This window comes from Bufo bufo, chromosome 6 (genome assembly GCF_905171765.1).
Source record: "Bufo bufo chromosome 6, aBufBuf1.1, whole genome shotgun sequence".
Lineage (NCBI taxonomy): Eukaryota > Metazoa > Chordata > Amphibia > Anura > Bufonidae > Bufo > Bufo bufo.
The window spans coordinates 266,394,554-266,417,162 of NC_053394.1; positions in this window are offsets into that span (position 1 = coordinate 266,394,554).

Sequence of the window (22,609 nt, forward strand, 5' to 3'; positions counted from 1 at the left end):
CACCAACCCGCGCATACCGGCGCTTCCAGGTCAGAGGATTGCTTTGATCCTCCTGCCTTTGAAGTGACCCCGTACCTCTGGCGCTGCAATTGATCCTCTGTGTTTTGATGTGCCTGCAACTGGACACATTTGTTCTGTTATCCGAGCGGCATCTCGTCCCCCCCCTCCCTGGCATGCGTCTGCAGGAGGATTCAGTAGCTGGGGGGAGGGGGGGGGCAGAGTGGCAAGATGAAAGCCTTTTCTTACGAAAAAAACATCCAAGCCAGGCTACATTTTGCAAAAACACATCTGAGGTCTCCCAAAAGCATGTGGGAAAAGATGTTATGGTCTGATGAAACCAAGGTTGAACTTTTTGGCCATAATTCCAAAAGATATGTTTGGCGCAAAAACAACACTGCACATCACCAAAAGAACACCATACCCACAGTGAAGCATGGTGGTGGCAGCATCATGCTTTGGGGCTGTTTTTCTTCAGCTGGGAATGGGCCCTTAGTAAAAGGGGTTGTCTGGGTTTAGAGCTGAACCCGGACATACCCTTATTTTCACCCAGGAAGCCCCCCCTGAGGCTAACATCGGAGCATCTCATGCTCCGATGAGCTCCCTTGCCCTGCGCTAAATCGCGCAGGGCAAGCGATTTTTTTATTTACAATAACACACTGCCAGGCGGAAACTTCCGACCGGCAGTGTGTTCGGTGACGTCACCGGCTCTGATGGGCGGGCTTTAGTGCCGCCCTAGCTGTTTTACTGGCTAGGGCAGCACTAAATCCCGCCCATCAGTGCCGGTGATGTCACCGAGCTTCCTGGCAACCCCATGGAGAGCCCCAGTACATCACCGGATCTCCAAAAAATGCCATTAACTGCTCCGATGCTCCTGTCAGGGGGGCTGCCAGGGTGAAAATGGAGGTATGTCCGGGTTCAGCTCTGAACCCGGACAACCCCTTTAAGCTAGAGAGAATTATGAACAGTTCCAAATACCAGTCAATATTGGCACAAAACCTTCAGGCTTCTGCTAGAAAGCTGAACATGAAGAGGAACTTCATCTTTCAGCATGACAACAACCCAAAGCACACATCCAAATCAACAAAGGAATGGCTTCACCAGAAGAAGATTAAAGTTTTGGAATGGCCCAGCCAGAGCCCAGACCTAAATCCGATCTGTGGGGGTGATCTGAAGAAGGCTGTGCACAGGAGATGCCCTCGCAATCTGACAGATTTGGAGTGAAGAGTGGGCAAATCTTGCCAAGTCAAAATGTGCCATGCTGATAGACTCATACCCAAAAAGACTGAGTGCTGTAATAAAATCAAAAGGTGCTTCAACAAAGTATTAGTTTAAGGGTGTGCACACTTATGCAACCATATTATTTTATTTTTATATTTTTTCTTCCCTCTACCTAAAAGATTTCAGTTTGTTTTTCAATTGAGTTGTACAGTTTATAGGTCACATTAAAGGTGTAAAAAGTTCTGAAATGATTTATCTTTGTCTCATTGTTTTACATCACAGAAACCTGACATTTTAACAGGGGTGTGTACACCTTTTATATCCACTATATATATATATATATATATATATATATATATACATATACTGTATATATATGCAGTACAGACCAAAAGTTTGGACACACCTTCTCATTCAAAGAGTTTTCTTTATTTTCAGGACTATGAAGGCATCAAAACTATGAATTAACACATGTGGAATTATATACATAACAAACAAGTGTGAAACAACTGAAAATATGTCATATTCTAGGTTCTTCAAAGTAGCCACCTTTTGCTTTGATTACTGGTTTGCACACTCTTGGCATTCCCTTGATGAGCTTCAAGAGTTAGTCCCCTGAAATGGTCTTCCAACAGTCTTGAAGGAGTTCCCAGAGATGCTTAGCACTTGTTGGCCCTTTTGCCTTCACTCTGCGGTCCAGCTCACCCCAAACCATCTCGATTGGGTTCAGGTCCGGTGACTGTGGAGGCCAGGTCATCTGGCGCAGCACCCCATCACTCTCCTTCATGGTCAAATAGCCCTTACTTTCAAAGTTTTCCCAATTTTTCAGGTGACTGACTGACCTTCATTTCTTAAAGTAATGATGGCCACTCATTTTTCTTTACTTAGCTGCTTTTTTCTTGCCATAATACAAATTCTAACAGTCTATTCAGTAGGACTATAAGCTGTGTATCCACCTGACTTCTCCTCAACGCAACTGATGGTCCCAACCCCATTTATAAGGCAAGAAATCCCACTTATTAAACCTGACAGGGCACACCTGTGAAGTGAAAACCATTTCAGGGGACAACCTCTTGAAGCTCATCAAGAGAATGCCAAGAGTGTGCAAAGCAGTAATCAAAACAAAAGGTGGCTACTTTGAAGAACCTAGAATATGACATATTTTCAGTTGTTTCACACTTGTTTGTTATGTATATAATTCCACATGTGTTAATTCATAGTTTTGATGCCTTCAGTGTGAATCTACAATTTTCATAGTCATGAAAATAAAGAAAACTCTTTGGATGGGAAGGTGTGTCCAAACTTTTGGTCTGTACTGTATATATGTATATACACACACACTGCCTTGCAAAAGTATTCACCCCCCTTGACTTTTTTCGTGTTTTGTTACATTACAGCCTTAAGTTCAATGTTTTGTTCATCTGAATTTTATGTGATGGATCAGAACACAATAGTCTAAGTTGGTGAAGTGAAATAAGAAAAATATATAAATAAAACTATTGTTTAGAAATAAAAAACAGAAATTTTGCATATTGCATTGTATTCTCCTCCTTTGTTAGCCCATAAAAAGCTCTGGTGCAACCAATTACCTTCAGAAGTCACATAATTAGTGAAATGATGTCTACCTGTGTGCAATCTAAGTGTCATATAAACTGTCATTACATATACACACCTTTTTTGAAAGGCCCCAGAGGCTGCAACACCTAAGCAAGAGGCATCACTAACCAAACACTGCCATGAAGACCAACAACTCTCCAAACAAGTAAGGGAAGTTGAGAAGTACAAGTCAGGGTTAGGTTATAAAAAAATATCCGGATCTTTGATGATCCCCAGAAGCACCATCAAATCTATCATAACGAAATGGAAAGAACATGGCATAACAGCAAATCTGCCAAGAGACGGCCACCCACTAAAACTCACGGACCGGGCAAGGAGGGCATTAATCTGAGAGGCAACACAGAGACCTAAGGTAACCCTGGAGGAGCTGCAGAGTTCCACAGCAGAGACTGGAGTATCTGTACATAGGACGACAATAAGCCGTACGCTCCATAGAATTGGGCTTTAATGGCAGAGTGGCCAGAAGAAAGCCATTACTTTCAGCTAAAAACAAAAAGGAGTGTTGTGAGTTTGCGAAAAGGCATGTGGGAGACTCCCAAAATGGATGGAGGAAGGTGCTCTGGTCTGGTGAGACTAAAATTTAACTTTTCAGACATCAAAGAAAATGCTATGTCTGGTGCAAACCCAACACATCACCCAAAAAACACCATCCCCACAGTGAAACATGGTGGTGGCAGCGTCATGCTATGGGGATGTTTTTCAGCAGCCGACACTGGGAAACTGGTCAAAGTTGAGGGAAAGATGGATGGTGCTAAATACAGGGATATTCTTCAGCAAAACCTGTACCGTGATTTGAGGCTAGGACGGAGGTTCATCTTCTTGCAGGACAATGACCCCAAACACACTGCTAAAGCAACACTTGAGTGGTTTAAGGGGAAACATGTAGATGTGTTGGAATGGCCTAGTCAAAGCCCAGATCTCAATCTAATAGAAAATCTGTGGTCAGACTTAAAGATTGCTGTTCACAAGCGCAAACCATCCAACTTGAAGGAGCTGGAGCAGTTTTGCAAGCAGGAATGGACAAAAATCCCAGTGGTAAGATGTGGCAAGCTCATAGAGACTTATCCAAAGCGACTTGGAGCTGTGATTGCCGCAAGAGGTGGCTCTACAAAGTATTGACTTTAAGAGGGTGAATAGTTATGCACATTTACTTTTTCTGTTATTTTGTCCTATTTGTTGTTTGCTTCACTATAAAAAAAAAAAAAAAAAACATCTTCAAAGTTGTGGGCATGTTCTGTAAATTTAATGATGTAAATCTTCAAACAATCCATGTTAATTCCAGGTTGTGAGGCACCAAAACATGAAAAAGGTCAAGGGGGTGAATACTTTTGCAAGCCACTGTGTAGGACAAAGTAGTATATATAGACATGCATAAAATATTACAGGGGCATATATACATATCCATATACATATACACCCAACAACCTGGGGGCACATTATCATACACCCCCACTGGCCATTCAGGGGCATATATATATATATATATATATATATATAATAAGAAAAAATAGCAGCACAGATAATAGCAATAAGCGGGTGCTGCGCCCTATGGGAATAAGCGATTACCCACCATATAAAATACCAGAGAAAGGGCAGCACTCCAAAAATAGAAAAATAAAAACCTTTTATTCACCCATGTGGTACAGCAATGTTTCGGCTCAACATTAGAGCCTTTGTCAAGCAAAGACCAAGGACCAAATGACCAGTATATATACATACAAGTGATTAAACAAACTAATTTACAAGTAATTAATACATAATTGATAAATAAAGCCACAGAATATCAACCATGACATAATAGTGTACATTTGAAATAAAGTGCATAATAAAAAAGACAACTCATAACCACATTGGTGATAAAATCAAATACATATCTCACAAAATTCATAGTATTCATAATTAGATAATTAATTTAATTCATAACACAAGTGTAAAGTGACGGTGCCTAATAAAGTGTCAAGTGCTATTATTAGGGAGGGAAAACGTACACACCCACCAGACACATGGCGACTTCAAAGATCATACACGCCGAACTCTGCGTACAGCGATCTCCACCACGCATGCCCGAGCCGCACTTATTTCCCACACAGCGTAATGCCGCTCTCTACGGCCTATGGAGCATGCGCACGGGTCTCCTGAACTCACAGTGGCCATATTGAAAAAGGTAAAGAGGCCACAGATACTGGTAAATCAAGTTGTTTTTTTACGTATCGTGTATCTGTGGTTGTTTAGTCGTGTTTTCATGTCTGTGGAAGTCTCACCCACATACAGCAAATTACATTTGGCATAAAAGGACATAAATAACGAAATTAGAATTACATGTTAAATGAAAACCAATCTTGTGTATGACCCCTGTTGTTGGATGAATAAATAATTTCCCCTTGTTCATATATCAGCAGTTGACGCAGTTGAGACATGGAAAACATTCAAGTCCAACCTGCGTCAATGTGCTCTGTCTGTTCTTTTTCATAGAACCAACATCCGACCTAACTAGCTGATCACGTATATTCTTAGGTCTGCGATATGAAAAGAGTGGAGGAAGCTTGAATTCAGAAACAACCACCCAAGATGTTCCAATGGCGTCTGAGGATTTTTGAAATATCAGTGCTTAATTCAGTGTAAGTAGAGATAAATGGAATTCTAGATACTCTCGTCTTAGACCTTTCGCTGGTAAAAGTATCCTTCCTATCAAGTTGTCTCACCTTGTCTCTCTGTGATTTAAGTAACCTATGTGGATAACCACATTATAGAAACTTATCAACCAAAGAGTTCAAAGTGGTGTCCAGTATACTTTCATCGGACACAATACATTTTGCTCTCAGAAATTGTGAATAAGGAAGATGTCTCACCATTGTTCTAGGATGACAACTGTTGTACCGTAACATAGTGTTTCTATCTTTAGGTTTAACATAAAGCTGGGTACTTAATTTTCCATTCTGTAAAGTCACAGTGGTATCCAAAAACTGCACTTCTTCATTGGAATAAACCACCGTGAATTGAAATAATTTGTCTACACTGTTCAGTGCTTGATGAAAATCCCTCAGTTCCTCCTCAGTACCTGTCCAAATGAGGAAGATGTCATCAATGTATCCCCAATACCTCAGAACATATCTGAAGTGGTGGGACACATAGACAACATCTTCCTCAAAACATCGCATAAAAAATATTTGCTTAAGTCGGGGCCACGTTTGAACCCCATGGCATATCTCAAGATGATACCCAGAAGAGATATAAGGAAATCACAGGCCTGGGCAGATAAAGAGGACATTTCTAACATCCTAGTAATGGCTTGTATACCCCTATCATGGTCAATAGAGGTATACAAAGAATTTACATCAAAGGAAGCCAAAATCATAGTTTGATCATGTGACAAATCAATCTCTTGTATTTTACATAAAAAGTCGGTTGTGCCCTGTATATATCAGGACCCTCCCATATATATATGCAAATCTGCCACTTCCCTCTACACGTATCATGCACAGTATATTAGCTGTCACGGCCATGGTTCTGGCCGTGACTCCTTGGGAGCCGCATACAGTTGCCCGCGGTTTGGGTTGTTGTTTCAACCGCAGCTTGGGGCTTGATGTAGTTTGCCTCAAGTGCGGTTGCCGCGGACAACAGGTATGTGTGCAGTCCCTTTGGAGTTTGTGTGTCTGTATGTATGCACTTATGTATGTCTGTGTGCACTCTGTCTTATGTTTGGTGTGCACTGACATCTTCCCCCCACTGTGGTTGTCCGTGGCAACGTTTAGTCGTTGTGTACATGTGGTGGCAGTGTCCCGGCCTTCGGGCTGACTCCCAGGACATGAGTGCCACCCATGTCGTTGCTTGCGGCAACAGCCACAGTGTGTCTCGTGTTTTGGACACTTCTCATTTAAGTGGGTGTTTCCCTTCCCTGGTGTTGGAAGGGTTAACTTCCTTCCTAGTGTGTGTGTGCACTGGGTGTGTCCGTTTGTGGGTGTGGCTGCATGGGCTATAAAGCCTCAGTTTAGACCTGATGTCTGAGGGGTACTCCAGCCTTGTTGTAAGCTGGAGGAACTCTCCTGGTCACATTTCCATCTGCCAGTGAGGGCCACCCTTGTGGTCATAAATTGTGATACACCATGTTATGTGATGTTCAGTTGATATTTTCCTGTTGTATATTTGTGCAGCTATGGATCTGGGTTCCTGTGTGTGTTTGCTGGGTTCATTGAATGTTGTGTGGACTTCAGCTTGCCTGCACAGGGATCCAGTCAGCAAGGCTGTGGCAGGTAAGTGGAACTAGTTCACATTACCTGCCATATCCATAGTACTGTTTGTGTTCCCCTTTTTCCCAGCAGCTTGGCCAGTGAGACTCCTCTTTCTTCGTGTCCAAAAGGAACAGGTCGTCTTACCCTACTCCTAGGTGAGGGCCATCTTGAGGGCTAGCAGGGACTTCTAGGTTCCGGAGCATGAGCCCTCCTACCATCAAGGTTGGCTCATGTAGCTAGGAGTCAGGGTCAGGTTAGGGATGCGTTTAGGAGGTGACCTGCTCCCTAATCCTGTCGTCCTGGTCGAGCAGCGACCATCATCTCTGTACATCGCACGGCTGAGGGTTTTCCCCATCCTCAGCCGTGACATTAGCATTCTCCAACAAGCGTTCAACATGGGTTTGCCGCCATAAGAGGGTCAACTGTAACCCATGGCCACATATCAGTAGCTAAACATAATGGCAAAAGGATGAATGTTTCTGCAAAAAGGGGTGAGAGCATTTATAACCCTGTCACAGGTGAGCATACTGCTCCATGGAATACCAGTATGGAATGCTAATGCAAATAACAATTTATATGTGTAGTTCACAGCCAGCACACGTATCCACTACTGTGACCCCCACCAGTCACTTAAACAGTTGATTCAAGGACTCTGTTTCTCTGTTCATTGTGATGGTGGGGAGCTGTATGAGGTGACTGCCAAATATCTACATCCCAGTGTTCACTGTGCACAAAAAATGACATGACCATTATTGTTTGGCTCAACAAAAATACGGCGATGCCAAACTTGTGCAGGTTTCTTTTTTGTTTTGCTACTTTAAAAAAAAATAAAAACCATTGAAAAAAAAAATCTGTGCATCGCCATTTTCTGACAGCCATAAACTTTTTATATTTCGGTCTAGAGAGCTGTAAGAGGGCTTGCTTTTTGTGGAACGGACTGTAGTTTTTATTGGTACAATTTTTGTGGTACATGCAACTTTTTGATCACTGTTTTTGGGGGAAAAACATGACAAAAAAAATTGTGAATTGTGTGGTTTTCACTTTTTTTTTCTGTTATGGCGTTCACCGCCAATTTTTGTAAAAATATTTTAATAGTTCAGACATTTTCAGATGTGGCGATACCGGATATGTTTATTTTTTTATTGTTAATATATTTTTAATATTTATAATTGGGAAAGGGGGTGATTTCAACTTTTAATAACTTTTAACCCCTTAGGGGGCTAGAACCTGGGATCTTTTGATCCCTTGTACTATTCACCTAAACAGTGATCTATTAGGGTGAATAGGAATTTCACACTCTACCTGCTGAGCTGTCTCATGTACAGTGCAGCAGGGAGCTTACCATGTCAGCCTGATAAGCTTCAGAAGCGTCCAGGCTGTCATTGTAACCGATCGGAGCCCCATGATTTCACTGCTTGGGACTCCAATCAGAAGGCAGAGGGAGCAGCACCGCTCGGCCTTGCCTCACAGATGCTGCAATTCACGTTGATCGCGGCATCTGAGGGGTTAAATGACAGGGTCAGCGTTCCGCACGATCGCCGTACCCCGTCATTGCGACCGAGAGTCTGCTGTATGATACAGTCATGTATGGAGCGGGCTCATTGCAGTTGCCCGCTCAATACATTCCCTCAACCACCGTGCCGTACCGGTACATCACAGTGGTTGAAGGGGTTATTGTTTAAGCATTTTACATCAATGAAACTTGCTACAGCATTTATATGAGAATTCACGTATCCGTCATACGACAACTGGCAAGAACCACCTCTACTTTATCCTGTTTAACTACTATGAGAGTAAAGTATGTGCTGGCTCTTTCTATACTGGCTCCTAATCTGATTTTTCATTCTGTCTGTGCACCTTGTAAGCAGAAATCATTGTACACGCACTTTCTTGTGCTCTTAGACTTTGCTGGTTCTTGATTAAAATGTTGACTTTAACTTAGAATTAACCTGATTAATATAATTGAAAGTAAAAGTCTACAGCTCAGCACTTTGGTTGATGAAGGGAGATGGATTAGGAAAGAAAGCTTTCAAATTGAATACACGTCTCCTCTCTATCTGTTAATTGCACCATTTACTGCTACCTGACTCACTGACTGTCAGTGTTTAGTCCAGTTAATGATGATACACAGTCCACACTTTCTCCAGATAATTAAAAACATTTCAGTTGACATGGTTCTACGGGGAGTTTTCTTGCCCGTCCCACCTCAGAAACACCATGTGATTAATTCTTCATTTTGGAAATCCTGAGCTGATGTACTGACTCGCTAAATCACAATACAGCTATGTACAATTCCTTTACGAAAACTCTGTTACATTATTGGTACATTACGAGGATTCTATTCCAAAGAAGAAATGTATCAGATGTGTCAGATTTGCTGTCTTTAAAAGGAAAGTATATAGACAACAAAATCACTGAAAAAACAAAGATAAAAACATCCTGCATGGTATGATATATAAATGTGCGGATGTCCCTGGCTATATTATTGAAGAAAATCACATAAATATGATAATAATGCACTTAGTAAAGTAGATGCAAGCATTATATATGGACAAAGTCCTCACTCTGATATGATAAAATCTGAGACACTTAGCCAATATATTTTGATCAAAAAACATCTAAGCCCGTCTACCAAGCGCCAAGGTGGTCTCAGGTCAGGCGGGTCCTATGCTAAACCTACCTAAGCCGTTGGGCTTCTAGGTTCAGGACCGCAGACCCCGCACATATGGTGTGCTGCTCCTAGTCACCTCCATGTGCGTCAAGCAACCAATGGGAGGAGGAGCAAGCACACCTATATGTACCACCTAATCAAGGCGCTCTATTGGATAGGAAGGGCAAAAGTGCAAAGGAATGCTACTCCCAAGATAAAATAGGTGCGCATTCACACTTGAAGGTGCCACTCCCTCAAGCATATACTACATAGACAAAAAAATCACAGAAAAAAAAAAGATAAAAACATCCTGCACGGTATGATATATAAATGTGCGGATGTCACTGGCCATATTATTGAAGAAAATCACAGAAATCTGATAATAATGCACTTAGTAAAGTAGATGCAAGCATTATATATGGACAAAGTCCTCACTGAGACACTTAGCAAATATATTTTGATCAAAACACATCTGTGCCCGCCTACCACAAGGAAAGTGTCATCAATAAAGTTTTTGCGCCAGTTTTTGGTGTAATTACGTTGCAGATTTTGATGCAAAGGTGTAAAATCTGTGACTATACCCTCTCATGTCACTTTTGCGAAGTGGCGGAAAGAAGGGGAGTGGCGTGGGTGTTTACTAACGTTGTTTGTGGAAGTTGCTATGCAACTCAGTTACAATTGATCTCTGGATCAGATGATCACCTTGCTCAGCTTGGTGAATTTAGGGAGAAATTTTTTATTGGTTAGCCTTTGTAACGCTTTCTGCTCTTTAGTTGCCATGTATAGCATTCTGTGAATTTGTATCCAGAACCCTCAATATTCCTTGTATTCTGATCCTAGCCTAGATTTGTGTCGTGTCTGTGTTGCTTGTTACCAATAGTCCTTTCCTATTCCTTTTATAGATGCTATCATTGAAGGTTGTTGTTTTCTTATGGATGCTGTTAATTGCTTAGTCTGGTTTCTGATTTGTTTCTGGGTTTCAGATCTTTCGTATTTTCTTTCTAGGGTAGTATTACAGATTATGGTCAGATTCCATCTTTGTCATTTTTTCTGTTCACCATTATTCATCTGTTCTTTATCCATATACTGTCTCTATCTTCTGTCTGACATCTCCTTCATCTAATTGTGCTGTCATCCATTTGCCATCATCATTCGCTTCCTGTCATCAGTGACTTTACTTCTCCATGTTTGTTATCTGCTACTGTTGATGCATGCTACATGTCGTAGTTTTACTCCGGCCGCCTCTCGGCATGTTTGCCGTGCTGCCGCCGGAACTCCGGCCCACCCCATTATAGTCAATGGGGCTGGAGTGGACTTCCGGGCAGCACGGACCCGGAACAGCCTGCCGGAGAAGGCTGCCGCTAGTGTGAAAGTAGCCTAAAAAAGTATAATTTTTTTTACAATGGAACTATGGTGAACAAATGCCATTTTATGGCATCAGTCTGAGGCATCCGTTTAACTAATATGTTTTATGTATACGTTAAAGGAATGGGAAAAACGTCATGTGAACCCACCCTAAGATTCCCTCTGAAGGATTTTCTGCTGAAAAACTTGGGCATATATTTTTTTTACTGTTTGTCTCTGTATGGTATAGCACAGCCTGACTTTGGGTTTATTTAACCCTGTAACAGGGGCTGCTGTGCACCGCTGTTCCCCTGCTTACCACTCCGGTCCCGGGCGCCATGCTCAGTGGTGATCTGTGGCCAGAGTTTCCCATTCACCACTGCAGCTCTGGGCTCTGTTTGTGTAGGTGCTGTGGTTCAGAGGATCCGCTCCAAAGTTTCATCTCAGCCCTGGCCACAGCATGCTTTTTAGCAGCAGTTCCTTAAGGTCCAGCGCACGTCACTTCCTGGGTTTTATAGGTTAGGTCCTAGCCCTCCTGCGCATATATAAGTGGTTCAGCCCCCTTCCCAGATGCCTCAGTGTCAAGGTCCTTGTGTTTTGCTAAAGATCCTGATACTCACGTGTGTTCCTGACTTGTACTTCGTTCCTGTATTCTGCTAACCATTTGATCCCTGCCTGCTTGTCTTGACTCTCCTGATGCTGACCAGGATTGCCTGTCCTGTACTAGTGCCGCCTGCCCTGACCTTTTGCCTGTCTGACTACGTGTCTGCCTCATCCTTCGGTCCTGCACTGTTTCTCCTGGTAACGACTCCGCCTGCTTTACTATGCTTGTACTTATGGTACCTTTCTCAGGTACATCCTGGTCCGCCTGGATCAGCTGCCTCGTGTGCCTACCCTCCTCAAGAGGTAGCGACCTGGTGTTCCCCTCGGGAAAGTCTATCCCTACCATAAGGATTACTGTGAAGAATCAAGGGATTAACTTAGACAATGCCCTAACGGGAGGTAGGACACGTGGCACAATGGGTTCAAACTCGCTGGTTCGTGACAAACCCATAGTCTGGGTTTGTTTAAGACAGAGCTGGAAGCATTCCTGGTGCATATGGCAAACATCTAGGGGAATATAAAAGGAGCCTTATCTCACAAGAGACAGCTATCTTAATGGTTACAGTCTTGTTACTAGAGGCAACAGGTTTGGTAAATAAATGGCGATAGGCTTGCTTTCTCCAACAGGCTTGCTTCCTAATCTGGCAATGAGTTTCATACATTGCACTCATCCTTCATGGCCTATGACAAATCTACCCTGGAGTATTCCTCCTTCTGACAGCAGTGGAGATGGCTTGGTCGCTTGTTACAGGCCACAGCAATTCTCTTTGTGGCACACTCAGTACACCTTACTCAGGTATTTCTACAGACCACCAAACCTCTCTCTACATAGCACAGTAATACACACTCCACTTAGGGATAACCACAATCTGCAGATCCACTCCAATAGTCTTCATTTAGAACAGTCCATTATGCCACTATCTGTACTGTGCAGGTCTGTTCCTCTGGCCGATCCACTGTAAAGTTAGTCATCTTTCCCTGCTGAATGCTCCTCTTCTGTGCTGTGGGTGTTGCTGCTTTTTTGGTATATTGAGGGTGATGCACCATTTGATGAGCATCACTCACCTCTACTTACTAGCTAGCTACCAATAGCTGCAGAATCCTCTGCACAAATTCTCTCTGCCGCCTGACTGAATCTGTCTAACTCTGCCACAAGATTCTACACAGCATCACTATTTATGACCTACATAGCACAAAGATGCCTTGAGTGTAACCCCTACATTGACCTTTGATTCATACCAGCATTGCCATGGGCGTGAAAATTAACCCTTTTATTGTCAACAGTACACAGTGCAGTATCTGAGCATCACCATGCAGTTTGTCACATACATCTTCAGTGCATATTGACATCCTTCCTGAGGATATATGGCCAATGGTAATCCTTAGCAACTGAACATGACTGTAAAAGGTTACACTTTTCTTGTAGGAGCCACTGTGGCCATTTGTAGCCCTCTTTTAGGGGGTCTTTTGTAGGCTGAATAATTAAAACCAGGGGGTGTAGGAGAGGTTAGTATAATAGACTTTACAGAAGCCCAAATATTCCATACCATTTAATTATGTATGTGATTATTTGATTCATGGTCTTCCAGTACTAATAATATTGGTCTTTCCATCAAAGATCTTGGAATCCTTTTAATTTGCATTACAATGCTGCTTTTACATTTGTAAAACATGCAGTCAGATACATGTGTCATTCAGAGTCTACAGTGGCCATATTATGTGTCCTTTTCAATATGCATGCTACGTGGTCGTCTGTGCTTAATCCTTGACAGGTTTGTCACTGTTTTCTTACTTGGTAGACTGTATTTTAATGTAGGGCTGGAATCCTCTTGACTAATAATATTGAATTACTTGCACTGTTCCTAGATTACAATTCCTCACACAATGCACACACTGCTCTCTATTCAAAGTGACATCAAGGCTCATTATTTTCATTACTTGTGCCTTTTAAAAGCAGATACCATATCAGTTACGGGAAATTGTGTTTAGTGGAATAGACACTAACATAAACATTGGTCCCACCAGCAAACAACATTTTTATAACTAGAAAAAAGATCTTTGATTTATTGACCATTACGGTTTTTGTACAACCTTTAAAGTAAGTCCTATCCTGTGTTTTAAAACACGTACAGTATTATGGGGTTATGTTCAACTTCAACAGATAACAGTATGCAGTAAACTCCTAAGCTCCCTCTAGTGGTGACTGCAGGCAACCTGTATGTGATTAACTAAATCTATGTCAATATAGGAGATTTTTAACTCTGTTTCAGCAACAATATGAAGCCCTATAAACTTTTTAACACTTCTGTTTCTGAATATTTACATAATGAAAATATAAATGAAAGACAAAAGGACATGACCAAATGGGCTGTATTGTGACCTTGTGATTTCCATTGATTGCCCTACAACAATAGGGTCCTGGCCTTAGGGCCTTGTCAGACCAAATGATTTTCGGGCCAATTATTGAGCACAAGCATTCATAGAAACACTTGTTCTTGATAATTGATACATATACTCATGCTGCCAATCCATAGTTGTTCTATAAGAGCAATAAGAAAAAAAATAATGTGTTGTATTTTGCTAATGCAATGGGTCCGCAGAAAATCACGGAAAACGGAACAACGGACACGGAACACAACAACGGTCGTGTGCATGAGGCCTTTGGCACAGACTCCGGAATAGCACAAGTCTGTACACCGGGGAATGGCTGTGAATGGTACTGCAATGATGCTTCCAATCAGGTAAAAGGGTTGTTCCATAAACTACTTTTCACTCAAAATTGTATTATCATCATTCCTCCTTGGATTCTTTTTTTTTCAAATGTACCTTATTTGCAGTTTTCTCTTATCCCCCATGCTTGTATACTACTTCCTGGTCTGTCATGTATCTGCTGTCTCATCATGCCTTGGGTCAATGAGCTGTGTCCTGATATCAGTAGATCATCTGACACTTACCACGCCCCTTGTTCTTACCAATGACGCTTACTATGTCCTAAATTACAAGGCTCCAATGCAGGACATCACCTCCAGCTACTGAATATCCAAACAGATTTGCCACGGGTTGAAATGGTAGGCTAATAACTTTAGAAAAAGGCTGTTTTGATAAATCTCGGTATTTGGTGAAAGTGATGTAACAGCAATATCTTTTTTTGGGGGGGGGGGATACATTTATATTAGTGGCACAACCCCTTTAAAGGGGGCAACACTGCATTTCTGGCCACTATCCAGTGAACAACGCTCTGCCATTTTGTTAACCTTTCCTGAGTGAAACAGCTGATCAGTAGGTGTGCCAGGAGTCGAACCCCCACCGGTCTGATATTATTTTAAGCATAGGTCATCATTATTACAGTACACAAACCCCTTTAATAGCTTGGCTGAGATAGAAGAATCTTTTATTCAATGATACCACCAACTGGACATACATCTATGACTATGTATGACCATTTACAATATTTGAATGAATATATATCTCATATAAATGCGTGATGCTACTTCATATAGTCCATTCTCCCTACTACACTACACTTTATGGGCCTAGTTTTGGTCATCACTTGTCCATTCTTGGTTCTGCTAACAGGATTCTATTAGCTGCTGTAACAATGCACCAGCCATGCCAGAAAACAGTACACATCCCCATTGACTAATGTCTGCTCTTGTCTACATGTCAAAGACACCGCAATGGCTGTTTGACAGGCTTTACAACACATCCCTATGATAAACATTACTGTAGGATGTTGCATTGCAATGATGACATAATTTAAATTATAGATGGCTTTCCTAGGGGAGCTTGGATTGAGAATTTTCTCCCATCATTTCCAGAGAGGATTTGCATGACAAACTGTACAAAAAACTGTGTTGAAATGCAGTGATGCTGTCATTCCCCGAGCCTCATTGCTGTCACTTGCCACAATCCACGGCACCTGCTCTGGGTTTGCTAATTAGTCTCATTTAATTAATGATATTCTGTCTTCTGTCCTCTTTTATTCCCTATTTTCCACTAGGCTTCCAAACCGTGTTTGCATTTGGCTCTGTTATCAGAAAATAGATAAAAGTGTGTCTGCATGTTTCACAGATAACCCAATGGAATGCAGCTAGCCATTTCTAGATGATTCATAATGATATACACTACATAGCATATTCATATTCTGCATTTTGATAATAATATATTATGGAATATTTTGTATGTACACATTTTGTAGAAGATGTCAGGCTGTCGTGAACCGTAGCTTGGGGCTGGAACTGATGTGGTGGTGGCATCTACACTATGTCTATTCATTTATTTTGTGTCATTGCAGTGGTTCGGGATTGGTTGAAGATTCAGTTAGGGGTATGTTGTATAGCACCATTGTATTGTATTGTACTTACCCCATAGTGGTGGTCTGCAATCTGTGAGTCATAGCTCGTTGATCGCTGCCCTAGGCAGCATGATGTTTACTTCCTGTATCTAGCACTTCCTGTTGCTGTATTCAACCAAACCCATAATCCTTTCACTGCCACAGCTTTTGGGTATTGTTTTCTTTTCTCACTGATTATTATTTTCTCACTCATTATGTCAGTGTTATCAAATACATTCCAGAACTGTAAGGGTTACATAGCATCATAAATCAATATAATGCTATGCGACCCCGGCAGTGCTGGGAGGTCCGGACAGGTTTCAGGCTGCGAGTTCGCAGCGTGAGAGCCGCTGCTCTGAAAGGGGCCTAAGGCTTCTTTCACTCAACGTTATTTCCGGCAGGCTAATCCGGCAGAGAGTGGGGCAGTAACATCTAGCAATGCCACATCCAAAGAGCTCTATTAACAATAGTGTTAAACTAGCCTAAGTTGACATGAGCCTGTTAATAAGCTTGTTAACTATTTTATATCACTGTAATTAATTATATTAATAATCGACTTTCACCTAATTATCACTGCAATAATACACCCCTGATTGAGATATAACTTTTAATGTATAATATAAAAACCCACAATCTCAGATACAGGATGTGAATTATCCATAGACCAATCACAATATTAAAATAACAATGGCAGTAAATTACTCACACGGAGGTGAGTGTGTAGAGGAATGATTCCAGTTTCATGGGTGTCACTGGCTTGTTCAAGATGCTGGCCAATTATACAAATTCACAGCACACAGAGCGTGTTCAGGGAGATTCTTTAGTTCCATTCATAAGTTTCCCCACTTTCAGGATCAGGACTAAAGTGTATCACAAAGTCTTCAAATCTTCCAAAAGGGCTTCTGCAGGTTTAATGGGAAAACGTTGTTAGGGATATACTTTACCGACTTCCCCTAGTACACCTTGCCTAACTGCAAAGTAACCACCCTGATCTTGCAACTGCACTCACTGGAGGTTGAGACCTATTGTCTTACTGGATGACCAAATATGTTTACCTCTAGCAGGAAAAGTAGGGTTCTTCAGGTGACTCTAGGTCTTGCTAGATAGCTCAAAGACAAGGGATTCTGATCTTAGACGTCCCTGTCACATTAGATGTTGATACCTACAATTAGATGGGCTGGGCACAAGTCGTACCACTCAGGCCTGCTAAAAAAAAGGCTTCCTTTCCGATTCACTACCAAAACAATAAGATAAAGTAAATAACTGGTCAATATACCTTCCCTTCAAGCGACAGTATGCTGATGGGAGGTCAACTCTTTTGAGTTATAAAATATTACAGACTTATTAGGCTCTGTAAAAATAATGTCATGCTTTCACAAAGTTATTCAATTTGGATGTTTTTACTTATGATATTTTGTGTATAATTTACCTTCACGGTGTATTTAGAAGTCTTTAACAGGAGTATAGGTAGCATATACAAATTAAAACTAAGAAAATGAACAAAGAGCTAATTTTAGCTGTTCGTCTGTAACAAAAAGAAGTTTTAGGTTGGGGCTGCACTGTCACCTCCAGCAGCAGCTTCACTAACTAGAGTGATTGCTTTTAATGCGGAGGGTTGGAATCTAGAAATCAGGCAGAAGTCTGTACACGAGCAGACAAATTTATACAGCATACCTTTTCAGGAACTAGCAACCTATTGCTCAGGCACCTTTCCATAGGGAAAGGTACTTTAAGTACACAGAGGTGGCCAGCCATAGTCTGAAGTGATCTAGTGTGTGTGCTTGACCTTTAAGTGCTGGACGGGCCGAAGAGATTTACCTTGATGCAGAGGAAACCGAGAGCAGACTGCATCCTGCCAGAGAAGATGATACCAGTGGCCGGATGCTCCGCATTGAGGCTGATGAAGACTAGTGTGTTTAAGGCCGCTGGGAGAATAGAGGGGTTGGTGAAGCAGTGCCCCTGTCCGCCCCAGACAGTGGAGTTGTGCTGGGCATGGGCCGCTATGTAACACAATCTGATATGTAATTTTAGAAAAAATTCCACTCTTATTTTTACGCTAATTATGTGCTCAGAGCATCAAAGGGTGCATCCAGCCTCTAGCAGCACTGCTTCACCTACCTCCTTCAACCTTAGTAATTTTCTCTCTCCTACTGAATGACAGGACCAAGCATCGTCACTGTTCCCATGCCTGGCCCTGAAATCTTGCTTATGAGTTTAATCTTTGCAATTCGAATCTCAGGAGCAGGGACAGCAAAATTGCTGCATTCAGTATGATCACCCCTACTAAGAAGTTTTCCTGGTTTACTAGGGCTGATCATGCTGACAGATGCTCTTTAATGATTCTTGGAAGTCTAGGTGATAATAATGCTATCATGGATTTTCACTTAAATTTAAATATTGGAACTTTTTGACTCCTCTGATTTGTCTTCTTAGAATGTAGTTTTATTTTTATCTAAGTTATACAATGTGGCAGAAAATTCGAACTTTTTGTTTTCTTTGTCCCAACGGAGATTAACTTGTTACCCACAGGCATGTCATTATTTTTATATAATTCTATAGCTGGGCTACTGCATGTTCTATGTATACACTACTTTTATATTACCCAATTTCATTTTCGTATAAAAAGTTAAATTAACTGTTAATGTTGAGATTAAACTCTGCCGTTTCTGCTTTAATTGATCTGTTAGAGACAAAGCATTGTAAACTGAAATGTGATGTCAGGAGGTGCTGAAAGTTGATGATACTTTAAGACTAAAAATCACATCTTAACTCCTTTTGTATGGAGATCCCGGGTAATGCCTGAAGTAGCAATAGTCTGTTTGGAGTTTTTCAGAAATTTTCTCTTGTTTTTAAATAGCCTTTATTAGCATGATCAGCCATATGAAACCAGACATATTGCCTGGTAGGGTTGGTCATGTTGATTAAAACAATATGTTTCTTTTCTTTTTAGCATGCTCCTCTGCAGTGATATGTGGACTTTTATATTTATACAAATTAGGCAGTTTGAGTTGGAGCACTGCTACAGCTACACCCCTTTGTGTTCAATACACCACACCTTCCTTTTGATTGACAGGTCTCAACAGCCCTATCTAATGGTGCCTGCACTGTGGCTCACAAATAATCATTGGTGTTTTTTGTCCGGCCGCCTCTCGGCATGTTTGCCATGCTGCAGCCGCATCTCGGACCCATTCCCATTATATTAAATGGGGCTGGAGCGGACTTCTGGCAGCACACGTGGGCTAGCGTTAGTATGGGTACGGCAGGCTGTTCTGCTGCCGGAACAGCCTGCTGGACAATCCTAACGCTGATGTGAAAGAAGCCTTACATAAATATAGCACCAGAACCAAGCTTATTACCATAAATACGGCACCAGAACCAAGCAATTACATAAATACAGTACCAGAATCAAGCTCATTACATAAATATAGCACCATAACCAAGCTATTTACATAAATAAAGCACCAGAACAAGCTCATTAAATAAATACAGGACAAGAACCAAACTCATTACAGTTCATAAATACAGCACAAGAACCAAGCACAGTACAGTGTGAAACCACAGCTCCCAGTTTGTCCTGAACAGGTGTAAAGGTTTGCTGAGAGTTTTTTCACAAAAGAGAATGCTTACAAATTATCATGCTGTCAACCATAAAAGCGACTACAGCTCTAATCAGACACAGTCAGTGGCAGAATTAACATTTAAATTTAGTGACTTACAGTTGATATCTCCTCCAGAGTTCTTCTCTTTCATTTTCTTTCCATCCAGGTTCAGACCATAGTTGGCTTATTCCTGCCATGACTTATTTCTGTAGGGCTTGTGTAGTGCCCTGGAGCAGGGCTACTGTGAAGTCTGGATATTTATCCCTGTTTCCCCTGTCCAAAGTTATAAATGTCTTACTTTATTTCATATGAAAGGGTTAACTTGCACTCTTTAATACTGTGTAATTACATTTTATATGTATGTTGTGATATATATCCTTTTCATTTGAACTGTATTTACATGGCTCTGTGGAAACGGTTAATGAATACTGAGAGACTGTTGGGACTTTTAATGAGAAGCTGGTAATTTTCCACAGCTACAATAGGGTTTTAAGAAGAGCATGTTTTGGAGGGAAAAGGACAGATTTGTTTACTACCAAAACCAGATAGTCTGACCTTTTGAACATCTGCTTTAGCTATGTTTTTATGTCTGGAAACTTGTTTTCGTCTGGAAAAACTGCTGTGTCATTGCCATTGAAGCTGTAATGTAAGTCTATGCCAGATGAGAGTGTTACCTTTGTAATTGTTCGAGCTGAGTTTCTCCACTTCACTCCTCCCACCTGAAGGTTCCAGTCTAGCTAGAAAGGGTATATAAGGAGAGCAGTCAGAGCCCCTAGTGTTCTGCAGTTAGGGACCAGTGCTTAGAGGTAGACACTCATGCCAGTCTGCATGTGTGACCAGAAGAAGATGCTGAGATGGGGACGCTGATCCACAGATCATGGGTCACGAGACCTGTGACCAAAGAGCCACCCAGACTACTGAGCTAAAGACCGTGGGCCTCCAGCCTTTGACCATGGTACCATCCTTCTGAGAGAGAGAGAGAGAGAGAGAGAGAGGGATAGCTAGCTCAGGCCTTTCCTCAGCATCAAACCCTTCTTCTGCCAGGGAGGACACTGGAGAAGCCAGCCCCATTACCTCGCCTGTATTTTTTGAACCTGAATTCATCCAGTAAAGAAGCACACTGGTTTATTGCAGACCCTGACTCTCTGGACTTATTTCCCATTGGGGTGCATCACGCCTTAACTTCCCTTACGGAGACCAGCCACACATGGTGACACCTCAATGGTGTCCGGGGGATCCAGCGTAGCGTTGGGGCCACCCCAAACCCGACCACTTTACTTGCCACTCAGATGTCTTCGGCTTTTCACCATACAAACTCATCCAATGGACCCCATTAACTAATACAAACTCCTCTGAGTGCCACATGCTGCACCCTGAATATAATATTAACAAACACTGTTCCCCTGAATACAATCATGTCACATATTTTGCCCCCCGAAAATAATGCAACACACACAGTCCTCCTACTGGTAGTTCCCACTATAGATAGTGCCACATGCTCTGTGCTCCCATACTGTGCTACATGCTCTGTGCCCCCTTACATAGTGCTACATGCTCTGTGCCCACATACTGTACCACATGCTCTGTTCCCTCTTATATAGGGCTAAATGCTCTGAGACCTCATGGTTTGTTCCCCTTATATAGTGCTACATGCTCTGTGCACCCATACATAATATTATATGCTCTGTGCCCCCTTATACAGTGTTACATGCTCTGTGCCCCTTATATAGTGCTACACACTCTGTGCCCCCGTATTTAGTGATACATGCTCTGTGCTCCCTTATATAGTGATACATGATCTGTGCCCTCTTATATAGTGTGACATGCTCTCTGCCCCCTTATACAGTGTTCCATGCTCTGTGCCCTCTTATGTAGTGTTACATGCTCTGTGCCCCCTTATATAGTGCTAAGTACTCTGTGCCCCCACATTCTGAACCCCCTTTCTCTGTGCTCCCTTGTGGTGTGCCCCCATGCTCTGTGTACCAGTATACACAATGTGTAATACTCCCTTTTCCCTGATCCTAGAATGCAAAGTTATCCAACTTTGGTGGATGCAGATACAATTGAGTGCAGGAACACCCAGAAAATGGCTACCCAGGAGAAGGGACGATGTAATGCCCCCTTCAGGAATGAAGGGTGTTTGATTCTGATCACAAGGATGCCAACGCTAACACCTTTACAGCCATAGCCCACCAAGTATGCATAAATTAAACCCTTCACTACCAAGGACAACTAAGAATGCAAAACCCTCACTGTATAATGCTGTATTAATTCTATATTTATTCTGTAAGATCAAAATGGCCACTGTGGACTACGCGATCAAATGGATAAGGTGAGTATTTCCCCACCCCCCCACCGGATTAACCCCTGAAAGCCCTCAATGTTCATCTCTGATGCCACGATCAGTGATGAACATGTCATCTGAGGGGTTCAATGACGGGGGTGGCGTAAACGCTCAGTTAAGTTCAGAGAACCTTAATCTTTGACCCTACAACTGTACAGAAAGCAGCCATACTACCAAAGTACTCCTGAGAGAAAGAGAGACCAGGCATCAACTTAGTAAAGAGAGACTTTATTTATTGCAAACAATGGTGTCATGAGGGAACAAGTGAACCCTAAATTCCACCCCAACCTCTGTACCTGCCTACTTACACAACTGCCCTAAATAGCGGAACACAACTGGTCGACAGCCTATGCTGGGGCTGACAAGGGAAAAGCAGAGGGAAAAAACAATAAACAAAGTGACAGGCCGGTGCACAAATACTGAGAAAAACCCAGAACCAAAGTACTTAGAGTCAAACATACCGGATCAACACCAAGAGAGAACAATGAAGGCAAATCAGAAAACAGATCACTAAACAATACCATGCCAAGGTCATACACGAACAGTCAAGTCCAGGTCCAAATACGTCAGGCAGAAGAGAGTCCAAGAACCAAGCCAGGGTGAAACCAGCAGAAAAGACAAATCAGAAGCCAAGAATCATGTTCAAATGGAGTAGCCAAAGTCAGAAGTCAG